This window comes from Lissotriton vulgaris, chromosome 12 (assembly GCF_964263255.1).
Source record: "Lissotriton vulgaris chromosome 12, aLisVul1.2, whole genome shotgun sequence".
Taxonomy (NCBI): Eukaryota; Metazoa; Chordata; class Amphibia; order Caudata; family Salamandridae; genus Lissotriton; species Lissotriton vulgaris.
In genome coordinates, this window is record NC_141700.1 from 569,403,419 (window position 1) to 569,426,321 (window position 22,903).

Sequence of the window (22,903 nt, forward strand, 5' to 3'; positions counted from 1 at the left end):
CTCCTTTATCACTTTGCTTTTCTCCTTCTTTCCCACTTTCGTTTTTTAGGTCTCGCGACCTATCAATGTGCGCAAGCGCATTGACCGGAACGAGAATTCATGTCGGCAAAATCCTCGTCAAACCAAGGGCTTTCAGCCGCGGTTTTCTTGAAGTTCACGTGAATCACGTGAGCAAACAAGCACGCGCATTCAGGCCCAGCACAGCACATCAAAGGGCTTCTCCTCCCCTAATTATTCATGGCCGGCCGCAGGCCGGCCGTACTTTCAGTTTCCCGGCCTCTCCTCCCCTAATTATTCATGGCCGGCCGCAGGCCGGCCTTACTTTCAGTTCCCTCCTGTATCAGTTTCCCTGACGTCACATTCCCCCGCCCTGCCTCCACCGTTCCCTACCAGCTACCACTGCAAATGTTGCACTGCTTGGACTGGTCGTGAATTTAAGTAGTATTTTGTGTAGTAAGGAGCGCGCGTTCTCCGTGTGCTTTATAAATTTGCGCCTCACTTGCACGACGATGGAGCCGTTTAAAAAATACGGGAACTTCCACACTGACATCAACTCACTCTAGTGCGTGAAACAAACACGCAGGAAAACCGGCACTTCGGGTTTTATAGAGGCAACAGTTTACGATGCACATGGAAATTGTTACGATCGCGGAGGTACCGCGAACTACAAATCCCGGCATCCTCCGGGAAAAGACTACAACTCCCGGCATTCCTTGCGGCGCATCACGCTTCCGCGATGCGATAAAAAAGGAAATGGCGGCCGGAGCAAGTCGTCGGTGATTCCGGACCCGTAGTTTGCTCGTCCTTGGAGTTCTGTCCTGCTGGTGTGGTAAGAGTGTGTTTACCGCGACGCTGTGTGTTCCTTATCAGCGGTGGTTTATTTCCTAACCACCTCCGGCTGTATAGGCATTTGTGGAGACCTTGATTAGTTCTGGTGTTTTGCTTTGGGGATTTACTTTGGATTTGTCCCGGTTGGTATTGTCGGCCAACGGCGGTGATTTCAGTTGTACTATCGAACATTGGATAGTTACTCCTTTTGGGGTGCTCTTTTTCTTTGTTGTACATATGACTATAACTGGAACCCAGCTAAGAGGTATTAGTTGTGAATTCCACCTTTGGAATTTCCAGAGGAGTTTTGAGAGACATAACAAACACTGTGTGTGAAAGGGTATCACGGATCATATATATATGTACAGATGTGTAACTCGTTCTTTTGGCTTTTCTATTAACAGGGGATTAGGAGGTGTGGATTACACTCTACCCCTGTGAGGTTTAGTGGAGTCTTATATAGTTACATCATATCCAACCCTACGTACCTCTTCACATCCTCAAGGCTTTATCCTTTCTTTTACAGGTATGAAACCTCATAGTAACAGTCATAGAAGCTACCCATTTACTGTGTAGGGATTTAGTCTTATGCCTGTGTTTGTTTGTGTCTTTCAGATCTCCCTCCCTGCTGTCCCCATCCTTTCCTTCCTTGATATTCCTTATTTTTCCCCTCACTCAATCCTGTCAACACTCTGTGCTGTAACGGCTATCCAGGTGTTGGCTAGATTCAGAGGTGGGCTTACCTTTCAACAAAACGATCCTGAGGACTATTCATAACAGAAATGTTGGTTTGTTGTGTGCGCTGTTTAACGTTACAACGTGGCGACCTTAGGGAATCCCATCCCAAATAACTGGGATATACTTAGTTCCATTCATTTACATACAAGCGCGCGCGCACAGACAGACAGGCATACATATACAGTCAAATTTAAAAGTACTCTCACACGCCTCCCCTCGCGCATTCACGCCCCCCCACCAGGCTCTCCCGCCCCCATCCGGCTTCCCTCCTGTATCAGTTTCCCTGACGTCACATTCCCCCGCCCTGCCTCCACCGTTCCCTACCAGCTACCACTGCAAATGTTGCCCTGCTTGGACTGGTCGGTGAATTTAAGTAGTATTTTGTGTAGTAAGGAGCGCGCGTTCTCCGTGTGCTTTATAAATTTGCGCCTCACTTGCACGACGATGGAGCCGTTCAAAAAATACGGGAACTTCCACACTGACATCAACTCACTCTAGTGCGTGAAAAAAACACGCAGGAAAACCAGCACTTCGGGTTTTATAGAGGCAACAGTTTACGATGCACATGGAAATGTTGGTTTGTTGTGTGCGCTGTTTAAGGTTACAACGTGGAGACCTTAGGGAATCCCATCCCAAAAACTGAGATATACTTTGTTCCATTCATTTACATACAAGCGCACGCGCACAGACAGACAGGCATACATATACAGTCAAATTTAAAAGTACTCTCACACTCACTGCCACACATAGACACACAGAAAGACAATACAGAGACGCAAACAGGTACAGAAACAAAGACTGCCCACACGCACAGTCACACACAAATACACCCTGACTCACACACAAATACATTCAAACTTAAGTATGCTGACACGCACGGGAGCACAAATGCACACACACATATGCAATACAACCACGAATAAAACACACACAGAAAAATAAACTTGCCCACACGCACAAATACACACTGGCAAACACACACACACAAACATTCAGACTTAAGTTCTCGGACACACACTGACGCACATCCAGAAAGACACACATACAGGCACGTATAGAGGTAAAGAAAAATAGACTCGCTCGCACACACATTCGCGCACAAATACACTCTGCCACACCCACAATACATGCAAACGTAAGTACGCAGACACACATGGACGCACAAACAGAAAGATGCAATACAAACACGCATACAGAAAAATCGATTTGCCCACACACACAATCACGCACAAATACACCCTGACATTCAAACTTATGTACGCAGACACATTGGCGCACACATAGACACACAAAGGAATACACAAACAGGCAATTCAAGGACATTACGTGAAACCTAGATTTGTAAATGTGTATTGTAAAGAGAAATGCATGTTCATGTGCTCATGTAAGTAAATTGTGTAACTTGGTGTGGATTATGCATATGTCTGATAGTTGAGCTGTGTTTTGGTGGTTTGGCCGAGCACCACTTCTGAAGTTAAGACTACAGACACAATCCACAACACATTATCACAATACACAAAGACAGATTCAAAAGCACACGCAGACACTTCTCCGTAAACGATTATCCGTCCGATGAATCTGGGTGACTTTCATTGCTCGAGTAGTTTACCCGCTGGTGAGACATTTTTACCTATGTGCGCGTGACGTGTGAGTCCTCGGGACCTGTGCACTTCTGTCTACTGAATACTTTTTTCAAAGCCACTCTACTCGCCCAAAGCACACGACAACACCCCGGGCAGCAGACTCGCTCATTGTTAGCCACCTTTGGTAGATTGGGCCAGCACCCCCTCACGAGCCTCTCACCCGTGCTGTACGCTCCCTCCTCTCACCTGTGCTGTACGCTCCCTCCTCTCACCCGTGCTGTATGCTCCCTCCTCTCACCAGTGCTGTACGCTCCCTCCTCTCACCTGGGTTTTAATGAGCTGAGCTAGTAAGGACCTGCCCCCCCCCCCACCCCACACGGGACCACCAGTGTTTACAGCTCCTACTAACGTGGAAACAAGCACTTGCCAATAGGTTTCGCATTTGGAAAGTTGGAGCTATTACAATTGCAAATAATGCCTTTTATTTTTGTTTTCATTTTAAAAACCTAAAGTGCTTTGTCATTTACAAAACCAATAGCTCCAACTTTCCTACTGCGAGACCTATTGGCAACGCCAGTGCTTGTCTTTTTTTACCCTCTTGCTCTGGATCAAAGTCTGTTGAAGAAAAATAAGTGATGGTCCCCCAAAAAACAAAGTGCAGTGGGCGCCACCTGCAATCACCGACTCAAATTAAGCACAGCACAGATCTTTATAGCCAAGAGTACAGGTCAGATTACAGAAACTGCTGAGAGTATAGTCTTTCAGAGCAGTGTAACTATTACTGACGTGTATATGCTGCGGTATTAGAACGACCATGACTGCAGGGCTTGGGGTTGTCAAGGAATCCGTGTTACCATGTTGTCATGTTGTCATGAACCAGGGTGTGGGTAATTACAGGGTCAATGGACCCACACACTCCCGTGACAAGCATTGAGCAATCCCTGATGCACACTGCACAGGTGAGAAATACAGAGATGGCGGGCCGCGCCTTTTGTCTGGCACACACATCACCAGGTGTACAAATTATTGCATCTTTATGACTTTTGGCCCGTGGAATGGGAGATGACGTAACTATTACTTATTCTGCCATTATGACCTGTGCAAACTCCAATTCTCTCTCTTTTACCAGTATGGTTTGCACCAGGCTTTACCAGGGGCAAAATCAAGAAGGCAGCAATATTTAGATTCCCGATTATTACTAGAGTCGTCCTTTTGATCTTGGTGCTAACAGGAGTTTTAGTACAATCATGGGCACACCAAAGCATACAAACAGGACGGAGCAGTATCTATGGAGCTGCCAGGCCCTTGCCAAACAAAATGGAACAAGCATTGGCAAAGTCATGAGGGCCGGTGTTGGCTACCAGCCTTTTTTGGCTATGAACTTTTTGTGTTTTTTCATGGATTTTGCAATACTTCCTTATTATGGCAATCGAAAAAGCACGCAAACAGAACAACTGCCAAGAAGCACACTTTGCCATAGTCGTCCATGACACTTAGAGGAACTACTTAATGTGCGGATGTGCTCCTTGTGAGAGGGGAGTATGGCAGCACTCACAGTAAAAACAACCAATAGCTGAAGTGGGTCGATTAATTTACCCTCAATGTGTGCTTTAGTGGATGGAAGAAAAAGTGGATGACATCAAGGGGGTAGCCAGATAATTGCAGCTCCACTCGCTTTAAACCAACCCTTAGATGATGCCTAGTGGGTGAGGCAAGCAAGTCCAACCCTCCTTAGAATAGTTTTGTTCACACTTGTATCTATATATCTGGCAATTCAATATACCCCTCTTGTCCGTCATTTCATCCATCCATCCATCCTTTCTTTCACCCCTCTGTTGATCCATTTCCCATATGATCTATCCAACCATCTGTTCCAAGTTTGATCCATTCATCCTTTCACCCACCCAGCCACCATTTTCTTTTGTCATTCAATCCACCATTTCATTCAATGGCCATTCTGCTCAAACATCCCTCCATTCATCCAACTACATCCATTATTCCACCCAGTCATCCGTCCCTTCAGCCTTAATCCGTGAACCCTTCCTTCATTGTTTTTTTACCATCCCTTTCTTCCACCCTACCTTTTCCATCTTTCCTTTCACCATTTCTTCCGGTCTTCCTTCTCGCTTTCCTCCTTTCCAATTTCCTTCTACCCATTTTCTTTCATTTCCATCTCCAGCTCACTATTTGCTTCTCTCCATCCTTTTTCAAATCTTTAATTTTTTTCTCTGTCTCCTTCACTGACTTTGGTTAACTTAGCCGCCCTTATCTCCCACCCCTCAGCACTACCCTGATATTCAGCAAGGGCGTTCAGAGATGCTCTGTCCGCAAAGCAGCAGACCGTATAGAACAGCATAAACCTGAGGCACATTTTGGCGGGATACAGCTTACTATACCATGAGGTCCAGCGACAACTCCTACTTACTCTGCAAAAGCGATGAGGCTCAAAATGCCACCGAATGGCACAATAGCAGACCAATGGACGAAGGAGACTGCGTAAAAACCCCTATAAATAAGTATATTAAACCTAGAATTTATGTAAAGAGAACAGAACGTTTTGGCTAACACCAGACCTAAAAAAAAAAAATACTAACTAAAGCAAATATTGTTCCTTGAACCTTGCCTCTGAGGTGCACTATTTTCTGTATGGATACGCCCCGATGAAGTGGCATGCGCCAAGGCTCAAGGTGCCGAAACATCTGCCACCAAGGGCCTACCAATGGTTAGGTATCTGTCAGATCGAAACATCCAAAATGAAAATCTAAGCTCTCTATCACCTGAGGGAGCCTTAACCCCTTCGGTGCTCATGACGAGCTCAGCTCGTCATGAGGCACGGTGCGAGTGTCCTCATGACGAGCTGAGCTCGTCATGACCACACCCATTATCATTATGGCCCAGCACAGCAGAGGAATATCCTGTGCAGCCAAGGTGTTGAAATGAGTGGAAGGGGTGACAGGATGTCAGTGTCTAACAGCCCCTAAGTTGTTAGTCAGCCTTGAGTCCAGGCTCAGAGCACCTAAGGAAAGCAGGAGGCAGCCAGACAGATTTGTGATGGTCAAGGCACCTAAAACTGTATTACAGCATTTACATAGCGCATACTATCCGGTATAAGCTGAAGCGCTTGTCTACATGAGTAGCACACAACTCTGCCTAGGGTGTGTGGTTGGAAGGATGTTTTGTTTTGATCCTATATGGGAAGTGTTTCCATGTCATGTATGATGACCACTGGCGTACACGTGGGACAGTGATTCCATGTGGTATAAATGCATTCAAACCTAAAGTCTGGCTGCTTCACATAGCCAGTGTTGCGTGATCACCAATATCACCGCCTGGAGCATACAGTGCTCTGCTCAGTCACCCGCCAGCACCCAACCATGTGGGAGATGACAGAGCTCGAAGGGAAGTGCTCTGCATGGTGATTTATTAAAAAGGTTTATATAGTGCGACCCTGACCCGAGAGGGTATCAGAGCGCTTTACACATGACCAGAAAGAACAGACATATCGATCAAACGGGAAACATCCATTCCAACGCAGGCATTCCAACGCAGTGCCTTTACAATGCGATCAACACAACGCAGGATCCATTACAACCATGCCATTGTAACGCATGGGATTACAACGCATATCTCTCACTGACCAGCGCCTTCCCTAAGGTAAGCACCCGGCGGTATTAGATTAGTAATTTTCGTTGTAATACAATATGCGTTGTAAAGGCTTGCGTTGTAATGGCATGCGTTGTAATGGAAGCTGCTTTATATTGAGCGCATTGTAAAGCTATGCGTTGTAATAGTTTTTGTTGTAATGTCATACATTCAGATCAAACAACAGCATAATTGAGGCCAATACAGGTTGTGGTATCTCCCCAGTTGAGGGGGGCCCCTCAATGTCAAATAAAAAATGATGGCGAATATTAGCGTTTATCAGAGATGAAAGGCACATCCACACTTTTTCTGTTGCAGTACAGCAGGGACACAAAGCCTGCAAGAAATATCATCCTTTATGACGCAACTTTTACCACGCAGTGCCTTTACAACACAGGTTTTTCAACGCAAGTCATTACAACGAATTGCGCTGGGGGGGCTCTAGGATAGGTAATAGTTTAATTTACTCTCCAACACCTTTCCTACTATCGACGGGGACTGGAGTTGGAATAGTAAATTAAACTATTCACTATCCAGCACCCCCCAACGCAAGTCGTTATAACGACTTGCGTTGAAAAACCTGCGTTGCAAAGCATGCGTGGTAAAAGCATGCGGTGTAACAACGTACATCCAATATCAGATCCAACCAAGGCTGAGATCCATAATGCAAAATTGATCGATAAAAGATACATGCAAGAGCTACTGGCCATAGGGCGCTCCGCGCCGGAGAACCGTGTCCAAGGGGGACGTGTACTATTTGCGATTGTGGAGTTTGCTATAAACCTTTTCACTCTACAAAACATAAAAGAATTGGTTTCTCAATGCTTGTTTGGGGTGAGGCTGAAGAAGCCTCACATGGGGCACGAGGCACAGTACCATTCAGCTATCGCAAGCCTTGGGTAAGAGTCACTCTGGTAGATCAGGGTCCTGATTAATGAGCACCAAGCGAGTTAAAAAATACCTTTTCAATCAGACACCTTAATGCAATTGGTCACACATTACTACTATGGCTGACCCATATGTTGACTTACTTACAGCCTGGTTTAGAGTTCTGCTGATACGGCACATCTGTTACAGAGCGGCAGAGGTCTGGTATTCACACATTTGTGTGCGAAGGGTTTCGTACACCTTAAACAGGTTGGATGGGACAACCACCACTTTTTAGCAGATGTCCAACATCCAACACATTCTTCATAAGGCCCTTGACGCCCAATGATGTATTAGTTATCTTGGATCTTAGCCTGTGTAATTCAAACATATCCACTCTTCAAACAAAAAGTAAACAGTGAAGGAAGAACAAGGAGCAGATTTACAAAAGTGCCACCAGAAGCTCACCCAAATGGAGGGAGGCTTTCTAGCAGATCCCTCCACTGACAGACTATGCCAGACGGTCAATGTGCAGAGTGGCAAGCCGGGGCGACCAGTCCATTGGGTGTTCGGAGATCAGGATGATGCACAGGATGCATAGGACAAACAGAGCAGGGAACAGAAGGTGGCTGGAGTAGGGTTAAGCGGAAGGGTTGATGAAGGAGGCAGGAAAGAGAAGGTGGGACCATGATGGATGTCGGAGGAAGAATCTGGTAGGAATTGGCCAGGAAACGGAAAGAAAGTGCATGAGGGATGAAAAAGGTGGGTGGAAGAAGGAGGCAGACCTCTGGCTCGGGGTAGGCCTCTGCTGTCCCTGTCGGTTGCTCGTCCATCTACAAGCCGCCGAAATGTAGGGTTGAAAACCAAGAGAGGAATGAGGAATTACTGGGTGAAATTGAGAGCAGAATTACGAATTCATTATATAGATCCTCATTTCTAGGTGGAGCCTCATGTCTAACTTGAAAGGGGTTGGATTTGCCCCCCACCCGGAGTTACTGATGCCACCGATATTGGTAACACCAAGAAATCTGAGCCACTCTTCATAAGGGCATTCGTGAGTGGTCCACAAAATTAGCTACGTTTTTGCCGCCCACACATTTACCGATACTGAGGTAGGGGTAACACTAGGGTTGTGGGCTATCCAGCCCGTTATGAGCTGGACCCCCTGACCCTCTCATAAATGAGGAACGGGGCCTAGGGTCGGACTGGCCTGTGGGCACTCACCTGTGGGCACTCAAGCAGTGCCCGATGGTCTGGTCTGACCGATCAGCATGTGGGCCATTTATTGGCTGTTTGTGGGCCCGCTTAAGTTCTGCTGGGCAGGTTTTTACAGTCGATTTCCCTGATATTAAAACAAACATTACTTGCAACAAGCTCAAATCCATGCATCCTTCCATACCTTGCAAAACACTTGTACAGCACATCTTTACAAGCTCAAAACTGCCCCAATTTGCAAACATGGGCCACTGTTTTTTAGCTTTCTAATTAACAATGGAAGCCTCTTTTATTTTAATGCCAGTGCCTATTTTCTGTCCTTGTCCGACCTTGTTGGGACAGAGGGAGTAAGAGGGAGTGGTAATTCTAATCTAGTTCCACTGGTAATTCCACATTCTCCCCAAGCCTTTGGGAAAAAAAAAGTTTTCAGCAGTTGAACCTCTCTGTGAAAGTAGAAAAAAATAGAATTCTGCATGTGGCTTTAATTGTGGTTACACCACCTTCTGAACTAAGAGGTCACTCATAATAAGGGCCACTGCTAAGAAGAGTGGGTATTGTCTGGTTCTTTAAAGCGCCTCCAGTCGCCACAGAAACTAACACCACAAATGCCTGATCTGAACCCCCAAGGACAGGAACTTAGCTGACAACTGGCTCCATGCCATTGGCAATCGCCTTCAACTAGTTCCGGCTTTGCAAATAGCAACACTTTGGACTGACTGTTATTCTTCCCAAACACATGTATGGCCCTACAATCCTCAGCATACAATACTCTCAAATTACACATGTCTGGCCCTACAAGCCTCAGCAAACAAAACTCTCAAATTCCACATGTCCGGACCTACAAGCCTCAGAATAGAAAGCTCTCAAATTCCACATGTATGGCCCTACAAGCCTCAGCGTACAAAAATCTCAAATTCCATATGTATGGCCCTACAAGCCTCAGAGTACAAAACTCTCAAATTCCACAAGTATGGCCCTATAAGCCTCAGCGTACAAAACTCTCCAATTCCACACGTACGGCCTTACAAGCCTCAGAATAGAAAACTCTCAAATTCCGCATGTCCGGCCCTGCAAGCCTCAGAATAGAAAACTCTCAAATTCCACAAGTATGGCCCTACAAGCCTCAGCATACAAAACTCTCAAATTCCACATGTATGGCCCTACAAGCCTCAGCGTACAAAACTCTCAAATTCCACAAGTATGGCCCTACAAGCCTCAAAATAGAAAACTCTCAAATTCCACAGGTATGGCCATACAAGCCTCAGAGTAGAAAACTCAAATTCCACAAGTATGGCCCTACAAGCCTCAGCATACAAAACTCTCAAATTCCACAAGTATGGCCCTACAAGCCTCAGAGTAGAAAACTCTCAAATTCCACAAGTATGGCCCTACAAGCCTCAGAGTAGAAAACTCTCAAATTCCACGAAGCCACGCAGAGGAGCTCATCTGGACCAGGATTTTATTCCCTGGATTTGAGTTTTATTCTGTAAAAAAAAATAACCATCCCAGACTTCAAAGAAACCTCCGAAACATTACCAAATCTGTCGCTAAGAAAACTTGAGATTTCGGTGAATGGAACTTTTATTGGCCAACATACTAGGCCCGACCAAAGGTGAGCCTCTGCATGACAGAGGTTAAGCTCTCTACTAAAATGGTACACAATCATGAACACCATAGAAATACTCAGAAAAGGAGCCAGGGGAAACTGGTTGTGTCAATACAGTGGAAGGAAAACTTACTTCATACTTTTAGTAAATATTCGCATTGTTTAGAAAATAAACAGTGCCCTGTGCTTCGGCCTACTCCCGCGCATGCTCACTCAACTGGGCAAGTAGCCAAAGATCGGTGACCAAAATAGAAGGTGAAACGCTCTTAATTCAAGCACTAACACCTAACACACCGATTGCTGTACATCAGGATATTCATGCAGCCTTTATTCAAGTTTTGGAGCTTTATTATGCACGATACGGCAGAAACGCTGTTTCCTGCACTATATTGCATAATTAGGAGCTAATCTGATAGCTCAGTGGGTTCAATGCTGGCTGCATAGGTTTAAAACTGGCAGCTCTGTCTCACTACAGTTTGCATTTTTGGTCTGACCGCATATAGGAGCCGATTACGATGGCGGGAAGTCCGCCACCGCCGGGCGGTGGTGAGGACCGCCGGCCCGGTGGTGGCGGACCGCCTGCCATCGACCTGAATGTTCCCACCGCCAAATTAGGATGGCGGTGGGAATGGGAATGGTACAGTGGCGGACGGAAAGACCGTCCGCCGTGGTCCTGCAAGGCGGTCCTTTTCCGCCCACCTTGCGGGACACGGTACAGTGGGGCTATGGCGGCGATCCCGCCGCAAAAAGACAGGCGGAGAATGCCTCCCCCGGGGAGGTCGGGGATGGGTGCTGCATGTGTGGGGTACCTATGGTACCCCCCTGCATTTGCATGTACAAGGTGGCAGGTACCGCACGGTGCCTGTCACGTTGTACTTACAAAAGCACAACATGTATTTTAACATTGTGGCGGGGGCTGCCACCGCTGCAATGTTAAAATACAGGATGCACCCGCCAGTGTGGCAGGTGCATCCTAATTGGTATGGCGGGACTGCCGCACCTATGGCGGGCGGTCCCTTTTGCAGCTGCGCCCGCCATCGTTATCGGCCCCTTGGAATCTGGAGTAAATAAGGGTTGTGTCAGTACATATAACAGATGGACGTTTTGCATCGGGCATCAATCGAATATCATGAATTTGCGCTCTGTGGTTTGTGCGTACATACTAGAGAATGAAGGGAAAAAAGTTCTTTCAGAATAATCTCGAATTTACTCCAAAAAAAACGATGGACTTAACTAGACACACCTCTTAGAACTGATCATTACAGTGTCGCAAAATATTTATAATCAAATTCAACATTTCATGTTGAAGAAGAATTGGGCCCTCAATCGTACACTCGTTGACCAGAGCAGTATTTTCTATTTTGGAAGTCTCAAAGCACATCTGACCAGCATTCGCCCATGTGAAATTAACTTAGTGAGAAATTAAGTGGGACACTTGTAAAATGTAAGTAGCTATGCAATTCGTATAATTAATGTCCATGTTTAGAATCTACCTTATAGTTAAGGCTCCCGGTTTTCTGTTTCCGACAGAAAATTTTTTGTTTCCGGCCTGTATTTTTTAAAGTGGAAAAATACAGAAAATGGTGCTTCTTGTGAATGAGACTCTGTCCTTCATGAATTCCAGGCCAGCAGCCGAACAGATAGATAGCATGGGAAGTTAAAAGAGAGGATGGAATATTCCAAAATACTATTATATGTTAACATACATTTGGATATAATGCTAATATTAACCTGTGGCTATAGTGCTTAGTAATTTTGTTATATGTGGCTTCTTAATTTTCGATAATGCGACAGGCATCAACATATGGGGGAATGTTGTTCCGTTAAATAAATGAGGACATATACCATTATACAACTCCATTTATTCACAAAACACAAAATAAATATGGATAAATTCCAATAAGATGGCCAAAAAATAAATATGGAAAAATACAGGCGGAAATGTTGAAAAAAGAAATACCATAAAACCGGGAGTCCTACCTATAATGAAGCAGTAAGCAACATTCTGTGACGAAGTATCTGCAATTCTCCAGGAAAACAAAGCCTTCTCTATTCTACGCTAGGGTTTTCTAAGAGATGCCCCACAAAGTACAGTGATGTACATTTACATTGTTTTCATTTTTGGCTCTGTTATGATGCAACCTGTCCTGAAGAAGACCAGGTTTACCATGAATATGGTAAGGTTCATGTGTTTCAGCTAAGGCCTTCATCAGGACCCAGCAAGCCATCCGCTATTAAGGGCATATAGGTCAATCAACAATTCTCTGAACCCAAAGCCATACAGAGCAGCCATTTGTGTCATTTAATGGTGCCGGGTAGTGAGCAAAAGTGAGTCAAATGCCTTATGCGGTGAAACGGTAGATGAAGGTAAGCCCCAAGTCAGTCAAGGAAGAGCTATAATAAAGCATTCACCAGATAAATTTCACTTCTCTTTTAAAATACACTTTTAAAAACTCATTTGAGTGAGTGCCGCCATAACTATCACGGCATTAGCACCGCCTACCTGAATCTGTGACTCCAGCTGGTCTGGAGAGCTGTGGCTCAGATAGGCCTGGAGGTAGAGTGAGCGACCACATTTCACCACATCTAGCTACTCTGACTTGTTGCGTCTTGAATATCCAGTATTGTTGAAGGTCTACGCCCAAAGGATGAACTCAAAAGGATTTCAGGTCCTTCCCAACAAACTATGGTGTTTTACCACTGCGTGCAGGGCTTATCCTGCATATGCTATTTTGCATTCTCGACTACTGTAACGCAAAGAAGCAAGCAGGGCCTTTTCAACAGCGGATTCCACTCTCAGGAACGCTCAGCAGATTTATCTTCACACTACTAAAGCCTGCTTTTCAGAGACGCCTGCCCTCCTAGTTGCTCTCCTCTACACTACAGATGCACTTAAATGCTTAACCTCATCGCTGCGGCGCATATTTTTGCGCTACGCGGCTTTTTTCGAAAAGCCGCGTTAGATGACGAGCTCAGCTCGTCATCCGCACACGCCCCCCGTGGCTGATGACGAGCTGAGCTCGTCATCAGCATCGAAGGGGTTAAATCTGGCCGACACATTATAATATTTAACATTAGTACAAAAATAGAGACTTCTAGAGTAGGATCATACCTGTTTATGTAGTTTTAGGCCTAACTGGAAATTCCTGTGGGCTTTCATGCCGTCCACTGCTTACCATTGGTTGACCTCTGTCACTCATTTCCTCTCTTCTTATTTGTTAACTTGCCTGCCTCTTCTTGTCTTTGTCCGTTCCATGGTCGCTTTACCACCCTCTGGGTCCAATGACGTGTATCCTTCTACTGCTTACATTCAAGGAACTACTTGTTTCTTTTGCTTTCAACACTCCATGGGAGTGCACGTGCTTTCTTCCTCCTTCCCTCTTATTCCCTAACCAGCGAGTCATAACGTAGGCACATGCTCCTACGTTCCACCCTCCCCATTGGTCAGACTTAAGCTTTAGTGGCTTGCGGCTGCTGTTTATAATCGCCAAGCATTGGAAAGGCTAAGAGGTCAGGTAATGCTTTTCTAAAGATGAGAAGGATTGTTTTTAATGTACATCACTATCACATATTCGAGTTGGAAATGTTGACCTGCACTAATATGGAGTGCAAAATATCGAGATACATAAATATCAACTGCAAGAATATTGTGATTAAGAACATTGAGTTTAAGGTAGGAAATATTGTTTTCTAAAATATCGAAGTCATTAAGATCGTTTGCAAAAATATAGTTGTAAAAAATATCATTTTTTTAAGTTAGTGTTATGTATTTTAGCATGTATTTTAAATGTATGTGCTCTATTTTTTGTCTAAGTATTGTATTTGTGTTTTAATATATGTGTTACATTTCTTGAAGTTATTAATTTTATTTTAATTAATTTTTGCGTTTTAGTTACGTAGTGGGTTGTGGGATTATAGGGGAATAGGGTGGGAAGTAATTTAATTATAATAAATTGAATATTATTTTTTTATATATTAGTATTTATTTATTTTCGATTTTATAGCGTTAATTATTGGGATTAATTTATTATTAGTTAATTAATAATTTGCTGTTAATTTGTATTGATTAATTAATTGGTAAATATGTTAATTGTGTCATTGTTTTAGGAGCGGGTTGTGGTTTATAGGGGAATAGGGTGGGAAGTAATATAATTAATTTATTATTATTTTTTATTAATTAATATTTTATAGTGTTAACTGTGGGAATTAATTAATTAATAATTATTTAGTCATTGGTTGTTAATTATTATTAATGAATTGGTAATTATGTTCATTGTTTCTTTTTTTAGGACGGGTTGTGGGTTGATAGGGGAATAGGGTAGGAAGTAATTTAATTTTAATACATTTATTAATATTTTTGATAGAATATTTAATTTATTTTATTTTATAGTGTTAATTGTGTGAATAAATGTATTAATATGTATTTATATGTTGCTTGTTAATGGTTATTAATTAATTAATTGTTAATTATTTATGTTAATTGTGTCATGTTTTATGAAATTGGTGGTGGCATTTATAGGGAAATATGGGAGGTTATTTATTTATAATTAATTATTTGTTAATTAATCCCAATTAATTAATTACAATTTAAGTATGCCAATTGTGTAATCATTTTGATATGTGAGTTGTGGGGTTTATAGTGGTTAATGGTGGGAAGTATTTTTTTTAATTAGTTAATGGTTTGTTGTTAATTGATATTAATTTATTATTGTAAAATTAGTTATGGAAATTGTGTAAATATTTGTAGGTGTGTGTTTTGATGTTTATTGGGGTAGAGGGTGGGAAATAATTTTGTTTACGTTAATTAACCATTAGTTGATCATGAATATTAATTTATTAATTGATAAATATTTTTGGTAATAGTTTACTTTTTATTTTCTTTGGGGATTTAGGTGCAATAGCTGTAACCTTTGGTTAGTATATTAATGTTTACATTTTTTAATGTGTTTTAAAAAAAATTATATTTGTTTGATAATTAATTGTGTTAATTATGGAGGTGTACTTTTTTGTTAAATTTAGATGTGTGGTGTTACAGGGTAGGAAATTAATATTACATTTATGTAATTTTTATTTGTATTATTCAAATTAATTTCTAATACAAAATCTTTATTTGTACTTTTTTTGGTAAATTTAAAAATATATATATTTTTATGTCATTTTAGATTTTTGCAACATTATAATATTTTCCATGTTTTGTTAATTTGTATATATGTTTTGTTTTAGTTTTTCTATTATATTTTGTATTGTAGTTGATATTGTGTTTGTTTTTAAATTTGAATTTTGTTCTGTGGAAATAGTAATTTTTACCCCTTTTCTATCCAACACTTTCCCTACTGTTGCATTCGCAGGAGTGGGAATAGTAATTTATACCCCTAGGCTATCCAACACTTTCCCTACTGTTGCACTCACTGGAGTGGTAATAGTAAATTTTACCCTATGCTATCCAACACTTTCCCTACTGTTGCACTCGCTGGAGTGGGAATAGTAATTTTTTATACTCCGCTATCCAACACTTTCCCTAATGTTGCACTAATTGGAGAGGGAATAGTAAATTATTCCCCTCTGCTATCTAACACTTTTCCTACTGTTGCACTTGCTGGTAGTGGGAATAGCAATTTTTTACCCTCCGCTAGCCAACACTTTTCCTACTGTTGCACTAAATGTAGTGTAAAATGGTTAAAAAAAATACATATATTAATATTTTAATTTATATTCTAATTTTTTTAATGTTTACTTTACAGGTGTATGTGTGTATATATCAGGCGGGCAACTAGAGCCAAATTTCGGGGGGGCTGAAAAAAACTTCGGGGGGGGGGGGCTAATTCTTCCAACCATAGACAGAGTGACTGTAAGAAGGGGTGACAAAACAACAAAAGCCTAATTTACAAGTAAATGGTCTTTTAAAGACCTGTTAAGTACTCGGGTGCGGCTGCAATTAGACGGTCGCCAGCCCACGAAGCTGTGTCAACCCGGGCTGACACACACGACGGGGGGGGGGGGGGGGGGCTGAAGCCCCGTGAGCCCAATGGGTGTTGCGCGCCTGGTATATATATACATGTTCTCTGTGAAATAAACTTACCATCTTGCTGTACCTGGCTGGTCCGTCTCCTTCGTTGCTGGCGTGGCGCGCTAAGCGGAACTGTAAGGAGCTGATTCATATATATATATATATATATATATATATATATATATATATATATATATATAATATATTCCTTGCACAACAAAGTCTGTAAAGCACGCTCGGCTTCACTCCGCCGACGTGCACGCCACCTTTCACGGGTCGTGGGGATCCAGAAGGAGTTGCCTTTCGTGTATATATATATATATATATATATATATATATATATATATATATATATATATATATATATATATATATATATATATATATATATATATACCAAGACCAAAAGGCCATCTGTTTGGCAACGCCCACTGAGGCGGGAAGTATGTTGCTGCCTGATAAAAAACGCTTGCCTCCGAGTACAAGCCCAAGCCTCTGATGAAGTAAGACTACGAAATGCGTCAGGCTGGACTTTGATGCTGCTGCTGGAAATTTGCATCCATTTCACTGTTGCTCCCAACAGGAATAAAAAGCCGTGATTTCACCTTGCTTGTGGGCTCCTTCCTTTGCAGGCAAACTTGGTGTTTATGTTTGAGCGGTGAGCCTGAGCCGCGGAAGGAGGCCCTGGGGCTGGCTGGCCCCCCATGGAGACGCCTAAAAACGCCACTGGTATGGAAGCAAATGGGCACTTGTTGGCAGATTATGGACAGCTTTGATTTGAGAAGCATAACAGCACACCCCACTCGGGTTTTATTGTGACATTATTTAGGTGCTTGGGGGCAGGCTACTCACTCGAGTAAGACAGGTGACTACCAAGACCAAAAGGCCATCTGTTTGGCAACGCCCACTGAGGCGGGAAGTATGTTGCTGCCTGATAAAAAAACGCTTGCCTCCGAGTACAAGCCCAAGCCTCTGATGAAGTAAGGCTACGAAACGCGTCAGGCTGGACTTTGATGCTGCTGCTGGAAATTTGCATCCATTTCACTGTTGCTCCCAACAGGAATAAAAAGCCGTGATTTCACCTTGCTTGCGGGCTCCTTCCTTTGCAGGCAAACTTGGTATATATATATATATATATATATATATATATAGATATATATATATATATATATATATATATATATGTATCCCAACACTAAGTTTCGGCAAACGACGAGCCTCAATGGCGGCGGGCAACGCGGCAGGGACGACACTCCCGAATATCCAACCAACTCCAGTTTATGCAAATAAATCCACACTGGTGCCGCGGACTCTGTTAAACGCTTTTTATTAAATTTTGCAATGGGTGCCCAACGCGTTTCGCTGTTTCAATCACAGCTTGTTCACGGGTAGAGTTTTGCCGATACAGTGTTACATTTAAAGTGATAGAGACTAGTTCCACCTTCAATCAATAGAAACAGTGAAAAGACTCCAATGTTAATCTTTAAGCAATCTTAAACAATGAAGTTCTGTGAATTTTAACTAAAATGTAATTATAATGAGACATTTAGATGTTAAGAAATACCAGTGCAAATGATATTTATAAACAGTGTTTTACCCCAGTGGTCATCGCTTCACTTTGCATTGTTGCGCCTGCTTCAAGGAAAAAATAAATAAACATGATTTGTTTTGAGTACTGCCCCAGTGGGCTTCAAAATTAATAAATAGACATAACCTGCATCATATTGCAATATGTAACACTATTTGCTGTCGGCTTTCTAGTCTCTATCACTTCAAATGTAACACTGTATCGGCAAAACTCTACCTGTGAACAAGCTGTGATTGAAACAGCGAAACGCGTTGGGCACCCGTTGCAAAATTTAATAAAAAGCGTTTAACAGAGGCCGCGGCACCAGTGTAAATTTATTTGCATAAACTGGAGTTGGTTGGATATATATATATATATATATATATATATATATATATATATATATATATATATATATATATACATATATATACATATATATATCGCCAACATGCGCTGGATCAGGCGAGATCTAAAAAAAGAAATGGGGGGACTAACCTAATTAATCAGTATGCATGTGGCATCACGGGGCGTGACATTGCGGTGCTTGAGGCGCGTGACAACACAGGAATGGGCATCAGATCTTAAGCCCTCACATATATGTTTAGCAGGTTTATCATGAATACATTCGACCACATTTCGAGTAGACTTGCAAACCCTCCTGATTAAGGCAGAAGATTCACACTTTTGTAAGCTTCACATAAACCAACGTTGCCTTTTGTTAGCGTAAAGCTTCCTCTAGCTATTGTGCTTTACAAGAAAAAATTGTGATATTTAAATCATTACAACTCCACCTCAGGGGTAATAAGCACTATACAAATGCTATTTATTTTGTGTAAAAAAGATCAACACATCTGATGTTCTTACAGTGCATGCAGATCTCCTAAACAGAGCCTGAACAAAGTGAAAAGCTACCTCTCAAGTATGTGTGAAGTACTGACTAGGTGTGAGCCTTTGTTTCCCCTTTGCTGCATTTACTTCCAGTCCTGCCAAGTATCACGCATCATGTGTGACGTTCACGCATTTCAGTGTGGTGCTCCCCTTCACCGCACTGAAATGCATTGTCACGCATAATGCATAGTGGCAGCCTTAGGTGCACACTCACTGATGGCTGCAAACTTGCTTGTGTCAGCTGGCTGCAGGCACTGCCTGGAGTCTGCCTGTGCCGGCGCGCTGCTCCCGTGGTCTTGAGGCAGTGATCCCAGCTAAGCAATGGCCTGCCAGCCCCTGGCTCTCTGCTACTATGTATCACCCTCGGCACCGTGCGCCGCTGAGTCCGCCTTCCTAGCGTATTCGGGCTGGTGCCTAACAGATACTATCAAGGGCGCAGCAGGGTTATGTCACGTCCTGCTGGCTGTAAAGAGCGGGGAGTTTATTCTACAAGAAGGCCGTCGAAATCATGGGGAAGCTCTGTTGCTCGCACATGACGCTCGGCCACAGTCTCCGGTAGGCCATTATAATCAAGGCTGCTGCCGCATTCAGTTAAAATTTCCGAGCCGGCCGATGGATTAGTGCAGTGGACGGGTCACGGAGAGCCAGACTGACCACCACTGTGTGAGGACAGCAGCAGCCTGAAACCGAAGTCTAAGGAAGATTTCCACAGGGGGGGCTCACTCGTGACATGATTAGCACCTACCAGCCTTGTTGCAGTGTGAGTCCCCGACCAGGGTGTTTCTGAAGCGCCTGCCTAGCAGCTCCTCCCTGACCCAGGAGTCATGCACATTTGCCGCCCCCCCTTCTCGGGTCTCAACCCCTTTGAAAATGAAGGTCCGGTTCCAGGTCGACCGATTGATTTACAGCAGTGCAGCGGTGGTGCAACAGTCTTCTGGGGTGTCTTCTACAGCACACCAAACACCTTTAAACCAACTCCACGGGGTCACATCCTGGAGTTGACACTTGTAAGTGACAGTGTGTATATCAGTACTTCCTCAATTGGTGTTTGTTTCTGTGGCAAAATATACACATAATGAGAGCTATTTTCATGTACAGGATGAATTGGGTTCCATGTCAGTATGCTTATCATAGTAGCAGTGGGCTGCATCAATACCTGGTGTGTTGTAATTTGAGGCAGAGACTACGGTTTCCACATTTCAGGTGGGAGAAATTTTTTTGGCTTTACATAATCGAGTTTCCCACCTGAATCGGGTCAGTATGAAACATCTTAATTTATTTTTATCATGGCTTTTCTGTCTTTCTTTACTTTATCAGTTATTGATGATTAATGCAGCTCGAACACATTTTATTTTTTAAATATCTTTTTATTGAATAAACAAACAATACAATACATAAAAGCATCAGGTGAGCAAGTAGTAGCCACGTTGCAAGGTTAGAACTGTCAATCGTACAAATCACAAATATAGTACAATACATTTTTCCCAGGGATCACAGGGACTCCAGCGCCGCAACATCTAGCTGTCTCACAGGGGGTGTACACAAGTTGCCACGGTAAGTATTCCAAGCCCCCCAAATCTTCCCCGACTTCTCCGGACAGCCCCTGGCCACATATACCGCCCTTTCTCTAAACATGCACCAGTCTAAATCCTGGGACCACTTGGTAGGCTGGGGTGACTGGCTGGCTCCCCATAATTGAGCAATGTTACGCTTCGCCACCATATATGCCAGAGTCACCCACTGTTTCTGGTATCCATTCAAATCAGTGGGTTCCCATGTGTTCAATATACATCTGCGGGCCTCCGGTCGCATCACCTCCCCCAGCACATCTTTAATCACATCATGTATTTTCAGCCAATACGATTGCATCTCTATACAATGCCATAGAATATGCATGAAAGTGCCCAATTCACAACATCCCCTCCTACAGTCTCCGCTCGCCACTCTCCCCATGCGTACCAGACTAGGCCCTGTGACGTATGTTCTATGTAAGATTTTAAGTTGTACCAATCGAACCTCATCTGATTTGCGACCACCTTGGGGGAGGAAACCACCTCCACCCAATCTTCATCATCCAGTTCCAATCCATCCGCCTCCCATGCTTTCCTGTTGCTCCCAAGTGGGTCTTCCATATTATTGATTGGTTTCTTATAAATCATGGATATGTTTTTTTCTGGGAGATAATCGTCAAGCACTCTATCCTCAAGGGGGGAGGCCTCCGGTAGTTCTGTACCCAGGGGTATATGAGTTAGGAGGGCATGTCTAATCTGCCAATAGCGGAAGTGTTTATTATCATGCAGTCTATATTGTTTTTGAAGAGATTCAAACGTCTGCACACAGCCCTTCCCCCATACGTCCTTGATCTGACTAATTCCATGAGGTCCCATTTGTCAAATCCTTTGGTCCTCCACAGGCTCCCAAGCTTCTCTGAATTAAACAGGGGGTTGCCATCGTCAGCTTCCCTTCCTAGCTCAAACCTCTAGCAGCCGCATGCCAGACGTGCACCGCATGTGCTGTTGGCCGCGACAGTGCGAATCTTACCGGTCTGGCATATAATGCTCTAACAATATCTCCGCCCGGAGCCTGCCCACGGTCCATGGCGAAGCCAGGGTCCCCCGGGGGGCCATAAATTACATGATTCACTGCCGCAAGATGAGCAGCCCAATAATATTTCTTCAAATCCGGGAGGCAGATACCCCCATCATACCAAGGAAGAGTCAGTTTAACAAATGCTATACGGGCCCTACCGTCCCAAAGAAGCTGCCATTGGAGTGTCTCAATTTCACTGAAATAGGTGACAGGCACTGGGTCCATAGTATTTTGGAGTACGTATAGGAACCGAGGCAAAGCCATCATCTTGAACAACACCGCTCTTCCAAGCAAAGACAGAAGGAGGGCCCTCCAACGTTCGACATCTCTTCCAAGCCGGTTCAAGGGGGCTCCAAATTATTAGCATATCTCGCTTTGGGATCAAGTGTTATGTATATGCCAAGATATTTGAATCCCACCGGTTCGATCTTTATAGGGCATGTCTGCAGGACCACAGGGGGATCACCTGATATAACGAACAATACTGATTTCGTCCAATTTATGGAAAACCCAGTGTATCTACCAAATATCATCAGGACATATAAGAAGTTGCTCAGGAATGCGCTGGGGTTAGTGAGATATAACAGGATATCGTCCGCATAGAGCGATATTTTATCCTCCCATTCCAATGTCCATCGTATCCCTGTATTGATCGGTCCTATCGGACCCAGGCACCCAGCGGTTCCAGCGCCAGTGCGAAAAGAAGTGGGGACAGCGGACATCCCTGCCTCGTGCCCCTCCCAAGGGCGAAGTCGACCGATTTACAATTATTTACGATCACTCTAGCCAAGGGAGCGGCATACAACAATCAAACCCATCCAATAAATTTCGAGCCAAAGCCCAGCTTGGTCAAAACCGCAAATAAATAAGCCCATTCGACCCGATCAAATGCCATGATAGCATCCAGAGACACCAAGACCGCCGGTTCCAGTATCTTAGTGGAGCCACCCAAAATCCCATGAAGTCTCCGCAAGTTTAAAGCTGTATTACGACGTGGCATGAAGCCAGATTGGTCAGGGTGTATAAGGGTTGTGAAGACTTTAACCAACCTGGTGGCGAGCAACTTCGGCAACATCTTGGGCTCAGCATTGAGAAGTGAGATGGGCTCTGCCTGCTTTATGAATGACTACTATATTTGCCACCCGTTGATCATAAGGGAGTTGCCCTGAGTTTCTGCTTTCCAGAAACATGGCACGAATATGTGAAGCACTTTTATGGGCATTTAGTTTGTATAGTTCTATAGGCAATCCCTTAGGACCAGTCGCCTTCCCGGATTTTATGCTGCTAATTGCTTGCGTAATTTCATCCTCTGTAATAGATTAATCTAAGTATTCCCTATGCTCTTCTGAGAGACTCGGCATGGCTATGTC

General features: G+C 43.6%; 1 protein-coding gene across 1 annotated transcript in view; it reads right to left on the reverse strand.

Moving 5' to 3' along the window:
* TSTD1 (thiosulfate sulfurtransferase like domain containing 1) overlaps nucleotides 1-22,903 on the reverse strand; it is a 61,978-nt gene that overhangs the window by 23,474 nt on the left and 15,601 nt on the right. The window lies entirely within an intron of this gene.